This window comes from Varanus komodoensis, unplaced genomic scaffold (assembly GCF_004798865.1).
Source record: "Varanus komodoensis strain SLA01 unplaced genomic scaffold, ASM479886v1 scaffold9, whole genome shotgun sequence".
In the NCBI taxonomy this organism is placed as follows: domain Eukaryota; kingdom Metazoa; phylum Chordata; class Lepidosauria; order Squamata; family Varanidae; genus Varanus; species Varanus komodoensis.
Window position 1 is genome coordinate 4400218 of NW_025336598.1, and position 15079 is coordinate 4415296.

The window sequence follows — 15079 nt, forward strand, 5'->3', positions numbered from 1 at the left end:
TGGAATGTAACATCCATGAATCAAGGCAAGCTGGATGTGGTCAAACATGAGATGACAAGACTGAACATCGACATCTTAGGAATCAGTGAACTAAAATGGACAGGAATGGGTGAATTTAATTCAGATGACCATCATGTATATTACTGTGGGCAAGAATCCCTCAGAAGAAATGGAGTAGCCTTCATAGTCAATACAAGAGTAGGAAAAGCAGTACTGGGATACAATCTCCAAAATGACAGAATGATCTCAGTTTGAATCCAAGGAAAACTATTCAACATCACAATAGTCCAAGTCTATGCCCCAACCACTGGTGCTGAAGAGGCTGAAGGTGACCAGTTCTATGAAGGACTACAACACCTTCTAGAATTAACACCAAAAAAATGATGTCCTTATCATCATGGGGGATTGGAATGCTAAAGTAGGAAGCCAAAAGACAACCGGAATAACAGGCAAGTTTGGCCTTAGAGTACAAAATGAAGCAGGGCACAGGCTGGTAGAATTTTGTCAAGAGAATATGATGGTCATAGCAAACTCTCTTTTCCAACAACCCAAGAGACGACTCTACACATGGACATCACCAGATGGTCAACACAGAAATCAGATTGACTATGTGCTCTACAGCCAAAGATGGAGAAGCTCTATACAGTCAGTAAAAACTAGACCAGGAGCTGACTGTGGCTCAGATCATGAGCTTCTGGTTGCAAAATGTAGGCTTAAATTGAAGAAAGTAAGGAAAAGCACTAGGCCACTCAGATATGACCTAAATCATATCCCTGATGAATATACAGTAGAGGTGACAAACAGATTTAAGGAATTAGATCTGATAGACAGAGTGCCTGAAGAACTTTGGATGGAGGTTTGCAACATTGTACAAGAGGTAGCAACTAAAACCATCCTAAAGAAAAAGTAATGCAAGAAAGCAAAATGGCTGTCTGAGGAAGCTTTACAAATAGCTGAGGCAAGAAGGGAAGCGAAAGGCAAAGGGGAAAGAGAAAGATACACCCAATTGAATGCAGAATTCCAGAGAATAGCTAGAAGAGATAAGAATGCCTTCTTAAATGAACAGTGCAAAGAAATAGAAGAAAACAATAAAATAGGGAGAACCAGTGATCTCTTCAAGAAAATTGGAGATATGAAGGAAATGTTTCATGCAAAGATGAGCATGATAAAGGACCTAAATGGCAGGGACCTAACAGAGGCAGAAGAGATTAAGAAGAGGTGGCAAGTTTACACAGAAGAAACACAAGAAAGAGCATAACGTCCCTGATAACCACGATGGGGTGGTCACTAACCTCGAGCCAAATATCCTGGAATGTGAAGTCAAATGGGCCGTAGGAAGTCTGAGCAACAACAAAGCTAGTAGAGGTGACAGTATTCCAGCTGAGCTATTCAAAATCTTAAAAGACGATGCAGTAAAAGTGCTACACTCAATATGCCAGCGAACTTGGAAAACTCAACAGTGGCCACAGGATTGGAAAAGGTCAGTTTACATTCCAATCCCAAAGAAGGGCAATGCCAAAGAATGTTCAAACTACTGCACAATTGCACTCATTTCACATGCTAGCCAAGTTATGCTCAAAATCCTACAAGCTATGCTCCAGCAGTATGTGGACCGAGAACTACCAGAAGTACAGGCAGGATTTCGAAGAGGGAGAGGAACTAGAGATCAAATTGCCAACATATGCTGGATCAGGGAGAAAGCTAGGGAGTTCCAGAAAAACATCTACTTCTGCTTCATTGACTATGCTAAAGCCTTTGATTGTGTGGATCACAACAAATTCTGGCAAGTTCTTCAAGAGATGGGAGTACCAGACCATCTTATTTGTCTCTTGAGAAACCTATATGCGGGTCAAGAAGCAACAGTGAGAACTGGACATGGAACCTCTGATTGTGATTCAAAATTGAGAGAGAAGTCCCAGAAGGCTGTATACTGTCGCCCTGCCTATTTAACTTATATGCAGAGCACATCATGAGAAAGGCGGGCCTAGATGAATCACCAGTTGGAATTAAGATTGCTGGGAGAAATATCAACAACCTTAAATATGCAGATGATACCACTCCCATGGCAGAAAGTGAAGAGGAACTAAAGAGCCTTTTGATGCGGGTGAAGGAGGAGAGTGCAAAAGTTGGCTTGAAACTCAACATTAAGAAAACTAAGATCATGGCATCTGGTCCTCTCACTTCCTGGCAAATAGATGGGGAAGAAATGGAGGTAGTGACAGATTTTATTTTCCTGGGCTCCAAGATCACCGCAGATGGGGACTGCAGTCAAGAAATTAAAAGACACTTGCTCCTGGGGAGGAAAGCTATGGCAAATCTAGACAGCATACTTAAAAGCAGAGACATCACCCTGCCAACAAAAGTGTGTACAGTCAAGGCTATGGTTTTCCCAGTTGCAATGTATGGCTGTGAAAGCAGGACCATAAGGAAGGCTAAGCGCCAAAGGATTGAGGCCTTTGAATTGTGGTGCTGGAGGAGACTCCTGTGAGTTCCTTGGACACCAGTCAAGTCATAGAGATCAACCCTGACTGCTCTTTAGAAGGCCAGATACTGAAGATGAAACTCAAATACTTTGGCCACCTAATGAGAAGGACTCCGTGGAGAAGAGCCTAATGCTGGGAACAATAGATGGCAAAAGAAGGAGGGGACGGCAGAGATTGAAGTGGCTAGATGGAGTCACTGAAGCAGTTGGTGTGCGCTTAAGTGGACTCCAGGGGATGGTGGAAGACTGGAAAGCCTGGAGGAATATTGTCCATGGGGTCGCGATGGGTCGGACAGGACCTCGCGACTAACAACAACAACGCTTCTTTCACACTGTGGCTCTAGGATGCCTCTAGGGCTAGCATATAATATGCCTCAGGTGAGCCTACTGGGCAGCAAAGATAAGGCTGAACATAGGTGTTAAGAGGTGGAGGGGCTCATTCATCTTCCCATGGCAGAGATGACAGGACATGGGCAAAAATCTACTTGGGATGAACAAGGCGCGAAACTTGGTTTGTGGGGATATGCAGGCGCACTCACAGCTCCACGAGATTGGTGGCCAGGGTAGGGACAGCTATGCTGGGGAAGGAAGAATAAAGGCAGGGACCAAAAGAATGGACGGGGGTAGGCAAAAGAGAGAGCAGAGGAGGGAAGGGAAGGACATGGACAAGGAGACACACAAAAGCAGCCTTTGGGAGAAAGCTGGAAGCAACTGGCATTGCCGCAATGCGCAGAAAGCCAGACAGGGGCAGCAAGGGCAGACCCTGTGCCCAAAATGCAGCTCCTCACCTTCTCAGAGGTGATGCCGCTCTTTGCCTTAGAAACAGGGGTAAGGAAGGGTCCAGGCGAGGAGAGGGCTTTGGTGCTTTGGGCAGCATGGCCAAGACAGATGCTGTAAACCATAAATATAAGGACCTTCTGGGTAAGCTTGCTTCCTCACAAGTTTTACATGGAACAAGGTGCCTTCAACAGGTCCCTCCCTCCTAATCCTATTGCAATAGGCAACAAGATGATGTTCCTTTGCTGCTCTGACAGCATTTAAATATCTGCTTAGAGAGTCCTTAGGACTTATTTAGCATGTAGCATATATTGCCAGGGAGTCTAAAATGTTTTGCACACAGATGTTCCAGCGCCTGCAGCTGCTAGTCTGTTATTGTGCTGGTGCACCATGTGGGGCGAACTAGCTTAGCTCCGTTTGACCAGTGATGTTCTTATTGAAATCAGTTCATCCAGGGCTTTTCTCTGCTGATCCTCTCTGCCTAGTGTATCCAGGCAGATCCAGCACCAGTGCTTGCTTTCATTGTGAACAAAGCCAGCAGGTTTCTCATCAAGGAGTGGCGGTCCCTATTTATCTACTCGCAGACAGTACGCTTTCAAACTGCTAGGTAGGCAGGAGCTAGGGGCAGATGATAGAGGCTCACTCCGTCCCGCAAGGCTGGGCTCAAACAGCTAGAGTGTCGACCATTTCTGATCACCAGTTCTAGTGTCATTAAAGCACTGCGCCACTGTGTCCCCCCACCTTCCTTACGACTAATTTGTGGAATGTAAGTAGAATGAATGAATGAATGAATGAATGAATGAATGAATGAACCTGACTGCAGGCAGATAATGGGATTTGATTGCATCCCATTTGAACTCAAGTTCTTTTTGTTTTGTTTGTCAACAACTTTTTTGTTTCATCACTCTCAGCTCCAGGGTATACCACAAAGCCATATGACTTCTTTGTAAAAGAAGTCGCTTAGGAACAATCATGTGAACTGCCTGGGTTACAACTTCTATGACTGCGTGACTTAGAGAAAAAGGAGAGTAAGGAAAAACATGATAAAGGCATACAAATTAATCACAGTATGGAGAAAGTGGACAAAAAGATTTTTTTCTCCTACTTTCATGATACTAGATTCTGGGGTCATCCCATGAACTGCTTTTTCTACACAGTGCACAGTTAAACTTCCACAAAATGCAGTGATGGACAACAATTTGGATGGCTTTAATGTAGTCCAGATGGCCATATGCTACCTCCGCTTTCAGAGGCAGTGTACCTATTTACACCAATTGCTGGGGAACACAGAGAGGAGGGTGCTGTGGGTCCCTGTGGGCAGCTGTTTGGTCAATATGTGAACAGAAGGCTGGACTAGATGGTGCCTTGATTTGAGCTAGCATGCCTCTTCTTATGTTTTTAATGTGCATGTGAAATGCCAAACACAATTGAACTAGGAGAAGCCAGGAGGTGGTGGTGAATCACCTAGACTCAGACATTTTTTAAAATAAACATACTAAGTTAAGAAAAAGACCTTAATTCCACTGTTCCTTTTCAAATCAATGTACACAGAATCAACTGCTTACCTCTTAAGTGCTAAGTTTCAAAAAATTCAATGAATAGAAGATGAGTATCTTGGGAATTAATAGATTTGCACAAGAAAAGTGTGAGGAAGGAGGGGCAAGCAGGAAAAAATGAAAATGAAACCTTTTGAGCATAATACTCTACATGTCTTTGGATCTTTTTGTGTATAGACTCAGATTTATCATATTGCTCATTTTCTGGAGGAGAAAACCTATAATGGCAGCAGGCTGTAAAAGAGATCCAGTTTGGAAATATTATCATGAAGTTCCTCTACCTATGAATAAGGCAAATTATGTAGAAAACCATGATTTAAAACTAGTCTTACTGAATAGTAATTTAAATGACTTAAATCATGATTTAAAGTGATTTGATTTAAATCAAATCCACCCTAGCTACAGAGGAAGAATATAGGCAGGTAGCACTGAATTTTAGGGTTGGTGCCAGGAATGCTAAAGCTAGGAATGAACTGAGGCTAGCAAGGGATACTAAAAGCAACAAAAAAGGCTTCTTCAGGTAAGTCCAAAGTAAAAGACAGAGGAAAGAAATGGTAGTTCAACTACTCAATATTGATGATAAAATGGTAACAGATAACATAAAAAGCAGAAGTACTCAATTCCTAGTTTGGTTCAGTCTCCTCCCATGGGAGGATTACACCCATGCCTAGAATTCAACAAGTATAACTTCTCAGTCTCCTCCCAAAGAAAATCTATGGCCTTCCTAATAAAGAGAAAGTACAAGCTGAAGGAGCAGGATAGTAGCACAAGACTCAGGCAAATGCTCAAGGATCATCTAATTGGTTGAATTAGTTCAAATCTCCAGGGACTGATGAACTCCATCCTAAAGTCATAAAGAACTGGCAGAAGACCTTTCAGAATCACTAATATCTTTAAGAAATGATGGAGGACAGGGGAGATGTCAGATGACCAGAGAAGGGCTAATGTGGTTCCTACCTTCAAGAAGGGGGGGGGGCGGGGACTCTGAGAAGTCAGTCTTACATCAATTCCTGCAAAAATTCTGGAGCAGCTTATAAAGCAGTCATTCTGCAATGCTTTGAAAACAATGCAGTGATTAATAGAAGGCAGCATGGATTTCTCAAGAACAAATCTGATTTTATTTTTTGATTGGGTAATCTCCCTGATAGAATATGTCCACAGCATTCCCACAATCTATCTTGACTTTGGGCAAAGCGTTTGACAAAGTGCCTTATGATATCCTGATCAGCAAAACAGCTAAAAGTGGACTAGATGGAAAAACAATCAGGTGCAGCCATAGTTGGCTACAGAATTGGGATCAAAGAGTGTTCAGCAATGGCACTTTCTCCAGCAGGGAGAGGTCCTAAGTAGGGTACTAGAGTTCTGTCCTGGGCCCAGTGCTTTTCAACATTTTTATTAATGATTTGGATGAGCAAGTGCAGAGAATGATGATCAGATTTGCAGATGACACAAAACTGGTTGGGATAGCTAATACATTGGAAGGCAGAAAGAAGATTCAAGGTGGTCTTGATAGGTTGGATCACTGAACTGAAAACAACAGAATGGAATTCAATAGAGACGACTTCTGGTTGGCGTCGTGGCGAGACAGCTGTGAAGAACAGGGGCTCCCATTATCACGCCGGTAATTGTTCGACAGTGAGCCGGGAGAGGCAGGGATTAGGCGTCCGAGCATTCTTCTGGTTGGTGTGGGGCGGTGGCTCCGCATTTACTGGGAGAAATTCGGGCTTTTCTCAATCGAACAACACAGGGGAATGATCAGCTCCCTGCAAGCCATAGACAATCAGATATAGCATAGAATAATAGCTAGAAGTTCATTGGACCTGCTGGGTGAGCATTTCTATTTTTTTTTTTCAATATTACTCATGAAAGAACTGAAGCAGTTACTAATTGGCATAAAGAAGAAAGAAAAGCCCCTTTGATGGAGGGAGGAATTCCCCCTCCCCCCACGGAGTTTTAAGTGGCGATTGATCTGGGGAAGAGGAATTGAGGTTTTTTTTTGGAAAGCATGAGGCTGGAGAGAAAGACTTCTTTTTTCTAATCTCCCCAAGGGCGAAGAATTAGAATAAATAACTATAGTGGAATAAGTGATAGAAGAACAAACCTTCTCTTAATTGCTGAACGGCCATTTTTACCTTGTCTTATTGTCGTTGTCCCAGTCCTTCTTTAAAACAATCTTTGTGATGTCATTTAAAGACAAAATAGCCTTTGCTGCCATCCTGTGGCTATTGGATTTATAGCAAGTTTCCTCCTTTTTTCTTTTTCTTTTTTCTCTTCTCTCTCTTTTTGTTGCTGTCCTGTAATTTTTGGCAAAAAATTATCACCATGAAAAAAATACATTCTTCCTCCTCTTCAGCACCTACATCAGCAGCTCAGAGTTCAACTCACCAGTCTAAAGCGGCAGATGCCGAAAAATATCAAAAAGAGCTACAAATGACTCTTTTGGCAATACAGACATCCTTAACAGCTTTGCAAGCATCCCAAGAGGCGATGTCAACACGACAGGAAAGCATGTCAATTGAACAAAAAAGCTTTGCAAATGAACAAAGAGAACGTCTTGTTAAACTGGATAACTCTGTTAAGGAGGTATCAACCCAATTGGTGGACGTTTGACTTAAAACTGAACAGAACACACAAAAAAGACAGCAAGTGCATGAAAAACTTGAAATGGTAGATAAAGAAACACAGTTAATAAAGCAAACAAATAAGTCACTATGGGATTTGCTTGCCATATTAGAGATGGAGAAGGCATCTAACTATTTGAGATTTCAGAATATACCTGAAGGAAAGAATGAGGACCTATGGGATTTAATGACTCACATGTTGGCAGAGTCATTAGAGCTAGAAAATGAAGAGATGAGAACAAGGATTGACCTTATTTCCAGAGTTAATTCAGCTTACGCCAGGAAAAATAAACTTCCGAGGGAAGTCCATATCAAATTTGCTCAAAGTTCTATAAGAGACAATGTTTTGAGGGCCATACGTGAGAAACCTTTAAAGGTGGATGATCACCATGAGGTGACGGTTCTGAAGCAAATACCATGGAGGATTAGAGAAGGACGAAAGAAATACTTATTCCTTACTACAAAGCTGACTAAGAAAGAGATTATGTTTAGGTGGCTAGCGCCAGAAGGAATATTTTTCACCTGGAACTCTACAAGATACAAACTGGACTCAATCTTTAAGGCACAAGAATTTTATGAAAAATTCAGAAGTATGCTTGAAGAGGAAGAACTGGGTGCCTCAAAAGAAGGAGGGAAAGGTGCCAAACCAATGGAACTAACAACATATCACTCTGAGAAAGGAGAAATGGTGAATACCGACTCACAACAAGAAGTACAGACACTGGAACCAAAGGAAAAGAAAAAAAGGTAGGAGTGTGAAGGCGAAGAATAAGTAGATAAATAAATACTCTTTAAACATGGCCTTTAAAAGGGAAGGAAAAATTGAATTGCTCTCTTTAAATGTTAATGGACTAAATGGACCCTCTAAGAGGAGAAGGATTCTCTCTCAACTTCAAAAACGAAAATTAGATATAATTTGCCTACAAGAAACACATATTAAGAAACAACATGCTAAACTTTGGAATGTTAAAAGCTTGGAAAGTTATTTATATATTCTGCTTCTCAAAAGAAGAGAGGTCTAGCATTATACATTAAGGAAAAACTAGACCCTAAATATATACTAGCTGATGAGGACGGTAGGATTCTGATGGTTGAACTCACAATGAAACTTAAAAAGGTGCTTTCAGTGGCGATATATGCCCCAAATGACCATCAGGAAATGTTCTACCAAAAATTACATGCTTTACTCTTACAAGTGGGCTACTAGACTGTGTGTGTAATGGGAGACTTCAATGCAATTGTGGATAAGAAAATGGACCATAAGAGTGAGATTAAAGGAAAAAAGGGCAGGAGGATACTCCCAAAGTCTTGTTCTAATATGACTGAAGAACACAGATTGATAGATGCTTGGAGGCATAAAAATCCAACCTCTGCTAAATATTCTTTTTACTCAAATAGATATAGGTCATGGTCTAGAATTGATATGGTTTGGATAACCCCAGACTTAGTACCAGACTTGGTAGAGGCTGAAATCAAATGTCTGAGCAGATCACAATCCTGTAGCTATATCAGTAATGACACCCAGATGGAGCTTAAATAAAGCCTTATTAAGGGATAAAAAATTCATAGAAGAGATAAATAAGGAAATGCAAGTGTTCTTGCCCCTGAGATGAGAATGTGTGAACCTGGCTTTGATTGAGAAAGATTCATGAGGTCATTTGTCTGAGCCCAAGCATGGCTGAGTCCGGCTGGGAAAAAGGTGATGATCAGGGCATGAGTGTGTGGGATTTTTTCCTTCCCCCATTCCTTGTATATGAGCCAGAACTGGGAAGTAAGGAAATGTGTGGCCCTTGAATTGGGCTTGCAAACGCAGGTCCTACCCAGTTTTCTGGACATGCTCAATAAGCTTATCCTGTGTGAAAGCCCTGTGTGCAAGAGGGGTTACATAGAAACATTTTTATGAAGGTCCTTTCCTTGTCAGAAACTGGGAACACTGTTTTAATGTCTTTAATGTAAGTTTTCTGCCTCTTTCATCTGCCTTACAGCCCTCCTAGGTAGGAAGATTCCTCTTTTTGTGAGATTAAATAATTGTGTTTGAAATTCCAGGAGGCGATGCTGATGGGCAGAGGAAAGATGGAAAAAAAATGTGCATACTGTTGGGAATACTCAGTAGGAATCCTGAAAAGGATTCCCAGTGAGATAAAGAAAGGATTTTATATTGGGAACATATTGCTGGTAAAGTTTTGCAAATTTAAATTGTTGTGTTTAGCAATTAGCCTGAGCAGTAGCAGGCTGGAATGCAACAGGGCAGCGTGTGAAATCAGGGGAAGACAGATTGCAGTTGACCATTAATAAATATTTCTGCCAAATTGGTTGGTTTTTCTTCCCCTGTTGAACTTGCAGCTGTTTGGAATGTGAGGTTTGAGTGAAAGGCAAAAAGATTTTTACTCTGGATGTTGTGTGTATGCCATGTGAGAATGATGCAGGGGGTGCATGGTGCTTGGAATGTGAGAGAATTTTAAGAGTCTTGGTAAATGGTGATTTGGCACTTTTTCTACTGAAAAAAAAATATGGGAAGAAATGTGTAACTTTTGGAGTAAAGACAAGAAAAAAAAAAAAGAGAGAGGAACAGTCTACCTTGCTAAGAGCACTCCCATTATTTAAAGAGACAGTAACTGCAGCCTCTTCTCTGGATTTGGTCTGGCAAACTGAATTCAGGAAGGATTTGTGCTGGAAAATTTGGATTTCTTGACTCTGTGGGCTTGGCTATTCCACAGAGCCAAGAAAAGGGGGAGATGGTCTGGCAGGAAGATACCACAAACACCACTTTGTGAGTACTGCAGAAGCAGCACACACAGCCTCTGAGCATGTGCAGAGTTCAAAATACTTTGGGAAGTTTGAGCAGCTCCGCTTCCAGCCACAGATTGGAGGCGGGCTTGCATTAGTTCTCAAAGAAAGTCTTTGAGTCTCTAGAAAACTCTAAAAGGAAATCTTGGTGTCTTGGAAATAAAAGTTGCGTAACTGAGGTAAGGCATTTGAGTGTTCAGAGCTTGTATTGCCTCAGGAAAAATTCTGCCTGGGAAGGGTTGGGTTAAAACAAAGACCCTCAAGCACTCTCAATGAGTCACTAGGGTTTTTTTAGGAAGGGAATCCTTCCAAAAAGCAACGTTGGGAGCATGTGATTTGTGTCAGCCATCAAGAGTTTTCCCTCTCCAATAACTTCTATTTTCTATGCAACATGGATCTGGGTCTTATATATGTGTGTGGGTATAAGTTCTGAATTCTGAGTATACCATTTTGTTATTTTGCTATGTTACAACTGAAAGATTGGGAGGAAATGGATGAAACTCTGGGGCTGTGTATGTGTATGCAGTAGGAAGAGTTTCTTTTCAAATCTATGAGGCTACTTTTCCCTTTGGTGTCCAACAGAAAGTTTTGTTTCCTTTTTCCTTTTGCAATGTGCCAAATATTAATGATAGTGATATTGCTGTTACTGATGTTACTGGTATTGATGCCCTTACAGTAGCCTAATGTTTGTTGGGGACTGAGCCCATTTGCCAGCCCAAGGATGCCCAAGGATGTTCATCTAAATGCGCAAGCATTGATTGTTAGATGAAATGTGTGTTAGTTCAGGTTTGTTTGTGTTAACAATGGGTTGGTGCATTTTGCATCTATGTGGAAGAGTATCATGTCTGCAATAAGAAATTGTGTAAAACTGTTCTCATTGTCCAGAAGAAAGCACATTTCTCTTTAGCCTAGGCAAGCAACAGGTTCGTGCAACACCAGTTCAACAAAGGATTTATTTTGTGTGCATTTTTTGCATTGGTTGGATTGATTTATAACTGGAAACAGCAGAACCCCCCCTTCTCTGAAAAACCACAAGGCTTGATTTATAGCTCAATTTATAGCTGAGCGGCAGCTAGCATGCGATGGCAGCCTTGCTAAGCTGGAAAGGCTCCGGCCTGTAGCTGGATGGGTGACCGCATGTGGATGCTGACTGCTATGGATTACACACCCATCATCCTACTTGGGATGACTGCCAGCAACTCCTGCAAGTTCTTTTTACTTTTTACTTCCGAGGAGCGCGAACGGATTCACCTTGAGGCTCGGAAGCAGGTTCTTGGCACAGATGGCCAACCCACCACTGACCCGGTTATTCTGGAAACGAGCCTCCCAGCCCAACGACCCAACTGGGATCCAAATACAATTGCTGGTGAAGGAGCTCTAACCAGGACCTCCAGATCATCAGCGCCCACACGGTAGAGACCCTTCTCCGAAGCCCACCTGATCGCTGGATCTCCAACGCTCACGCCACGCAATATCAGGTATTACTGCTGGACCCTCCCCGGGTAACCTTCTCCAAGTCTCCAAGACAATGGTCCTAAATCCGGCCACCCTCCTGCTGGGGGACGAACAGGAGGGCCCTGCCCCCGATTGCACTGAAGTCCTCGACACTATCACCGGCACCTGACCAGATCTGTCCGATGTCCCGCTAAGCCTGCCGGACCACAGCCTATTTACAGATGGGAGCAGTTTCGTCAAGGACGGAGTCCGGTATGCAGGAGCAGCGGTGGTCACCAGATCTGAGGTAATATGGGCCCAGTCACTGGGACACGGCACGTCAGCCCAAAGGGCGCAGCTCATCGCCCTAGCGCAAGCCCCCCGGTGGGGGAAGGGGAAGACTCTTAACATTTACACGGGCAGCCGGTATGCCTTCGCCACGGCTCACGTCCACGGGGCGTTGTACCAGGAAAGGGGACTGTTGACCTCCGGGAGGAAGGAAATAATTTCGCTGACAAAACTGCCAGAGAGGCGGCCCTAAGACCAGTAGGGCCACTAGAGATCCTCCCGGTACATCTGCCTCCCCGAGTTCTTCCTGAACAGCCAACTTATTCACAGAAGGAAAAGGACTTGGGCGCACTCTTGAAGTTGGCGGTCACTGGACGGACCCCCTTCCGAATCCCCTCCTTCCGTTTGCCCTCCTACGCACGCGATGCTCCCCTTATAGGAAGGGGTTCACCCCCTTTGAAATTGTATTTGGGCGACCACCCCCTCTGCTCCCCCACCTGACGGAGGAGACGTGCGCCGAGTTGTCTAACCACAACTTGCTTGAGTCCTTGCAGGCCCTCGATTGCGTCCGACACGATATTTGCTGACAGGTTCGGTCCAACATGGGCGAGACTACTGAGGCTCCGGACCCCGCGGCCGACCGTCTCCCACGCGAAAACCTGGGAGATTGGGTCTGGCTAAAGAACTTTCACCCTGTCACTCTAGGTGCCCGGTGGCTAGGACCCTTCCAGGTGATCCTCTCCACTCCTACGGCGGTAAGACTGGCTGAAAAACCCCACTGGTTCCACGTGACAAGATAAAGCCTGCTTCGCCAGTCCTCTCGGAACAATGGACGGTGCACCAAACCGAAAACCCTCTGCGAGTCAAGTTAAAAAAAAAGGGTCTCCTCCCAGCAGCCCTCCTGATTCTTCTCGCCCGCCCAGTAGGCTGTCCCCTCCCGAATCCACACCAGCACTTACCACGGAATGGACCTTGCAGACTGATTGGCAGACCTCCCCGCCAGTGGCAACCGTCCTGACTCACACCCACGATACCTCCCCGGACTTCTACATAGATCTCTGCCAACTACTTCCGCCCGGGTGGACTCACCCAGGCCTCTTCTCGGTGCATACGGTTGGAGGGGACTGCCTGATCTGGGGGTATGGATGCAGAACTGATACCTTGGAAAGGGGACTGTCGCAGGAGCAATATTAAACGGGTTATCTCACAACCCTGGGGCCCGGTGGGACCTAACCAGGCTCTCCCTCGCCCTCAGACCCCCACTCACCGCATCCCTGATGCTCACACACAGCGTGCTCCGGTCCGGGCTGCTAGCTGACCCTCATCCAGCCGCTCATTTACACCAGTGTCCGCAGTTTTTGAAGTCCTCAATGGGACCAACCCAAACATTACATAACATTGGTTATGCCTGAGTCCTCAGCCGCCTTTTTACACGGGAGTGGGAGTAAATGTGTCCTTTTCTGTCCTTGCTAAGATCTTCTACTTGGAAAATTACGGGAGCGCCTGCCCATGGGGGCTCCACCTCTCTATAACATTAGAGGAGTTCTCAGGTCAAGGGACCTGTGTCACGGGCCCCGGTGGGCCCCATGATGATCCACAATGCGCTGCTACTCCTGACCCCCACAGCACGCCCCTACCTCCTGGCAGCCCCGAATGGGACTCTTTTTGCTTGCTGATCCGGCCTCACCCCGTGCAGCTTATGTGCTGCCTTGGATGAGAAATGCTGCTTTTATGCAAATCATTCAGGCATCATCCGTAACAGCCTAGACCTAATCAAAGTCTGCCTGGAGGACCGGGAAAGGCGCCGCCAGGAGGGTTCCAACTGGTATCAGTGTCTCTTCAACTGGTCCCCCTGGCTGACCAGTCTGCTGTCTTCCCTTGCTGGACCTCTTTTAGGGTTGTTATTTTTCTTTATTTTCGGCCCCCTCCTGCTCCGTTGGGTTACCGCCTTGTCCAGCAGCGCATTGACAATACTGGCACTTCATGCCAGGTCTCACCTGGGCCAGGGTGCTAGTTACAAGCACCATCCGCTAGCAGCTCGATGATTCGATGATTCGATTCCCCAAGAAGACCAGTAGGGAATGTTGTAACCCCCCTCTTAATCGAACATGCAGCTAGGGCATGGCTCGTCACAGGTAAGAAGCATGATCAGAGTGTCCTGTTCGCGTAAGAACAAGAACCCCAACGAATGTGCACGCTACGCAAGGCTGACCACAAAGCAGCCTTTGTTGCTATGCTCCAGCATAACGTCACGCCCTTGTACCCACGCTTGCTTGCTTTAGCATAAAAAATGTGTGCAAATGTAGCTCAGTGGATTTCCCCTATTGTTCGCTGTTATTCAAGCACCTGCATAGCCGTCCGTGTAAAAGAGTATAAAAATCCTGCCTTCGATCTGCTCAGCACCGCACTCTAACGAGTGATGGTCCCTGCAGGCAGGTAAATAAACTCTTTCTCTCGAGAATTCCAACTGATCTCTGGTCTCTGGTCTCATCCATAAAACCGCGGCATACAACAGTTTTCTTGCCAATGGACTTCTGGCAAGGGACGGGTTACACCTCACGAGGATGGGGAAAAGGTCCTTTGGAGATGCTCTAGTGAACTTCGTCCGGAAGACTTTAAATTGAGCCGGGGGGGGGGGTTCAGGCCCCCCAGAAAGGTGTCTGCACTGGACAAGTGTGGGGGGAGGATCAGGGCTCTGGGAGCAGGGTTTTAGTGATACTGCAGGGACTGACAGGTCTCCTACAGAGAGGGGCCAGGTATCACGAAGGATGGGAGGAAGGAGGAGGCTGGGAACTCCAAGAAAAGGAAGCTGTGGGAAGGAGTTGAGGTGCATGTACACCAATGCCAGGAGCATGGGTAATAAGCAGGAAGAGCTTGAAGGTCTCCTGGGAATAGGAGAGTATGATCTGGTGGGAATCACAGAAACTTGGTAGGATGAAAGGCAAGTCTGGAATGTGAAATAAAAGGGTATCACGTGTTTAGAAAGGACAGGAAGGGAAAGAGAGGTGGGGGCGTGGCTTTAAATGTCAGGGAAGGGATAGGATGCAGTGAGATAGAATGCAGCACAGATGGGGATTCGGCAGAGGCAGTCTGGGTGAAACTTAGGGGTTTTGACAGGGAAAGAGACCTGACAT

The 15079-nt window shown here is 44.9% G+C and overlaps 1 protein-coding gene across 6 annotated transcripts in view; it reads right to left on the reverse strand.

Moving 5' to 3' along the window:
- Window positions 1-15079, reverse strand: part of WFS1 (wolframin ER transmembrane glycoprotein) — a 74599-nt gene that overhangs the window by 43843 nt on the left and 15677 nt on the right. The window contains exon 1 of one of the 6 annotated variants that reach the window (XM_044417755.1): window positions 6948-7100. The exons of the other annotated variants lie outside the window; for them this stretch is intronic. The gene's annotated coding sequence lies outside the window, so the exon portion shown is untranslated. Of the gene's footprint in view, window positions 1-6947; window positions 7101-15079 lie in introns of those variants that run through there. 6 annotated transcript variants of the gene reach the window in all.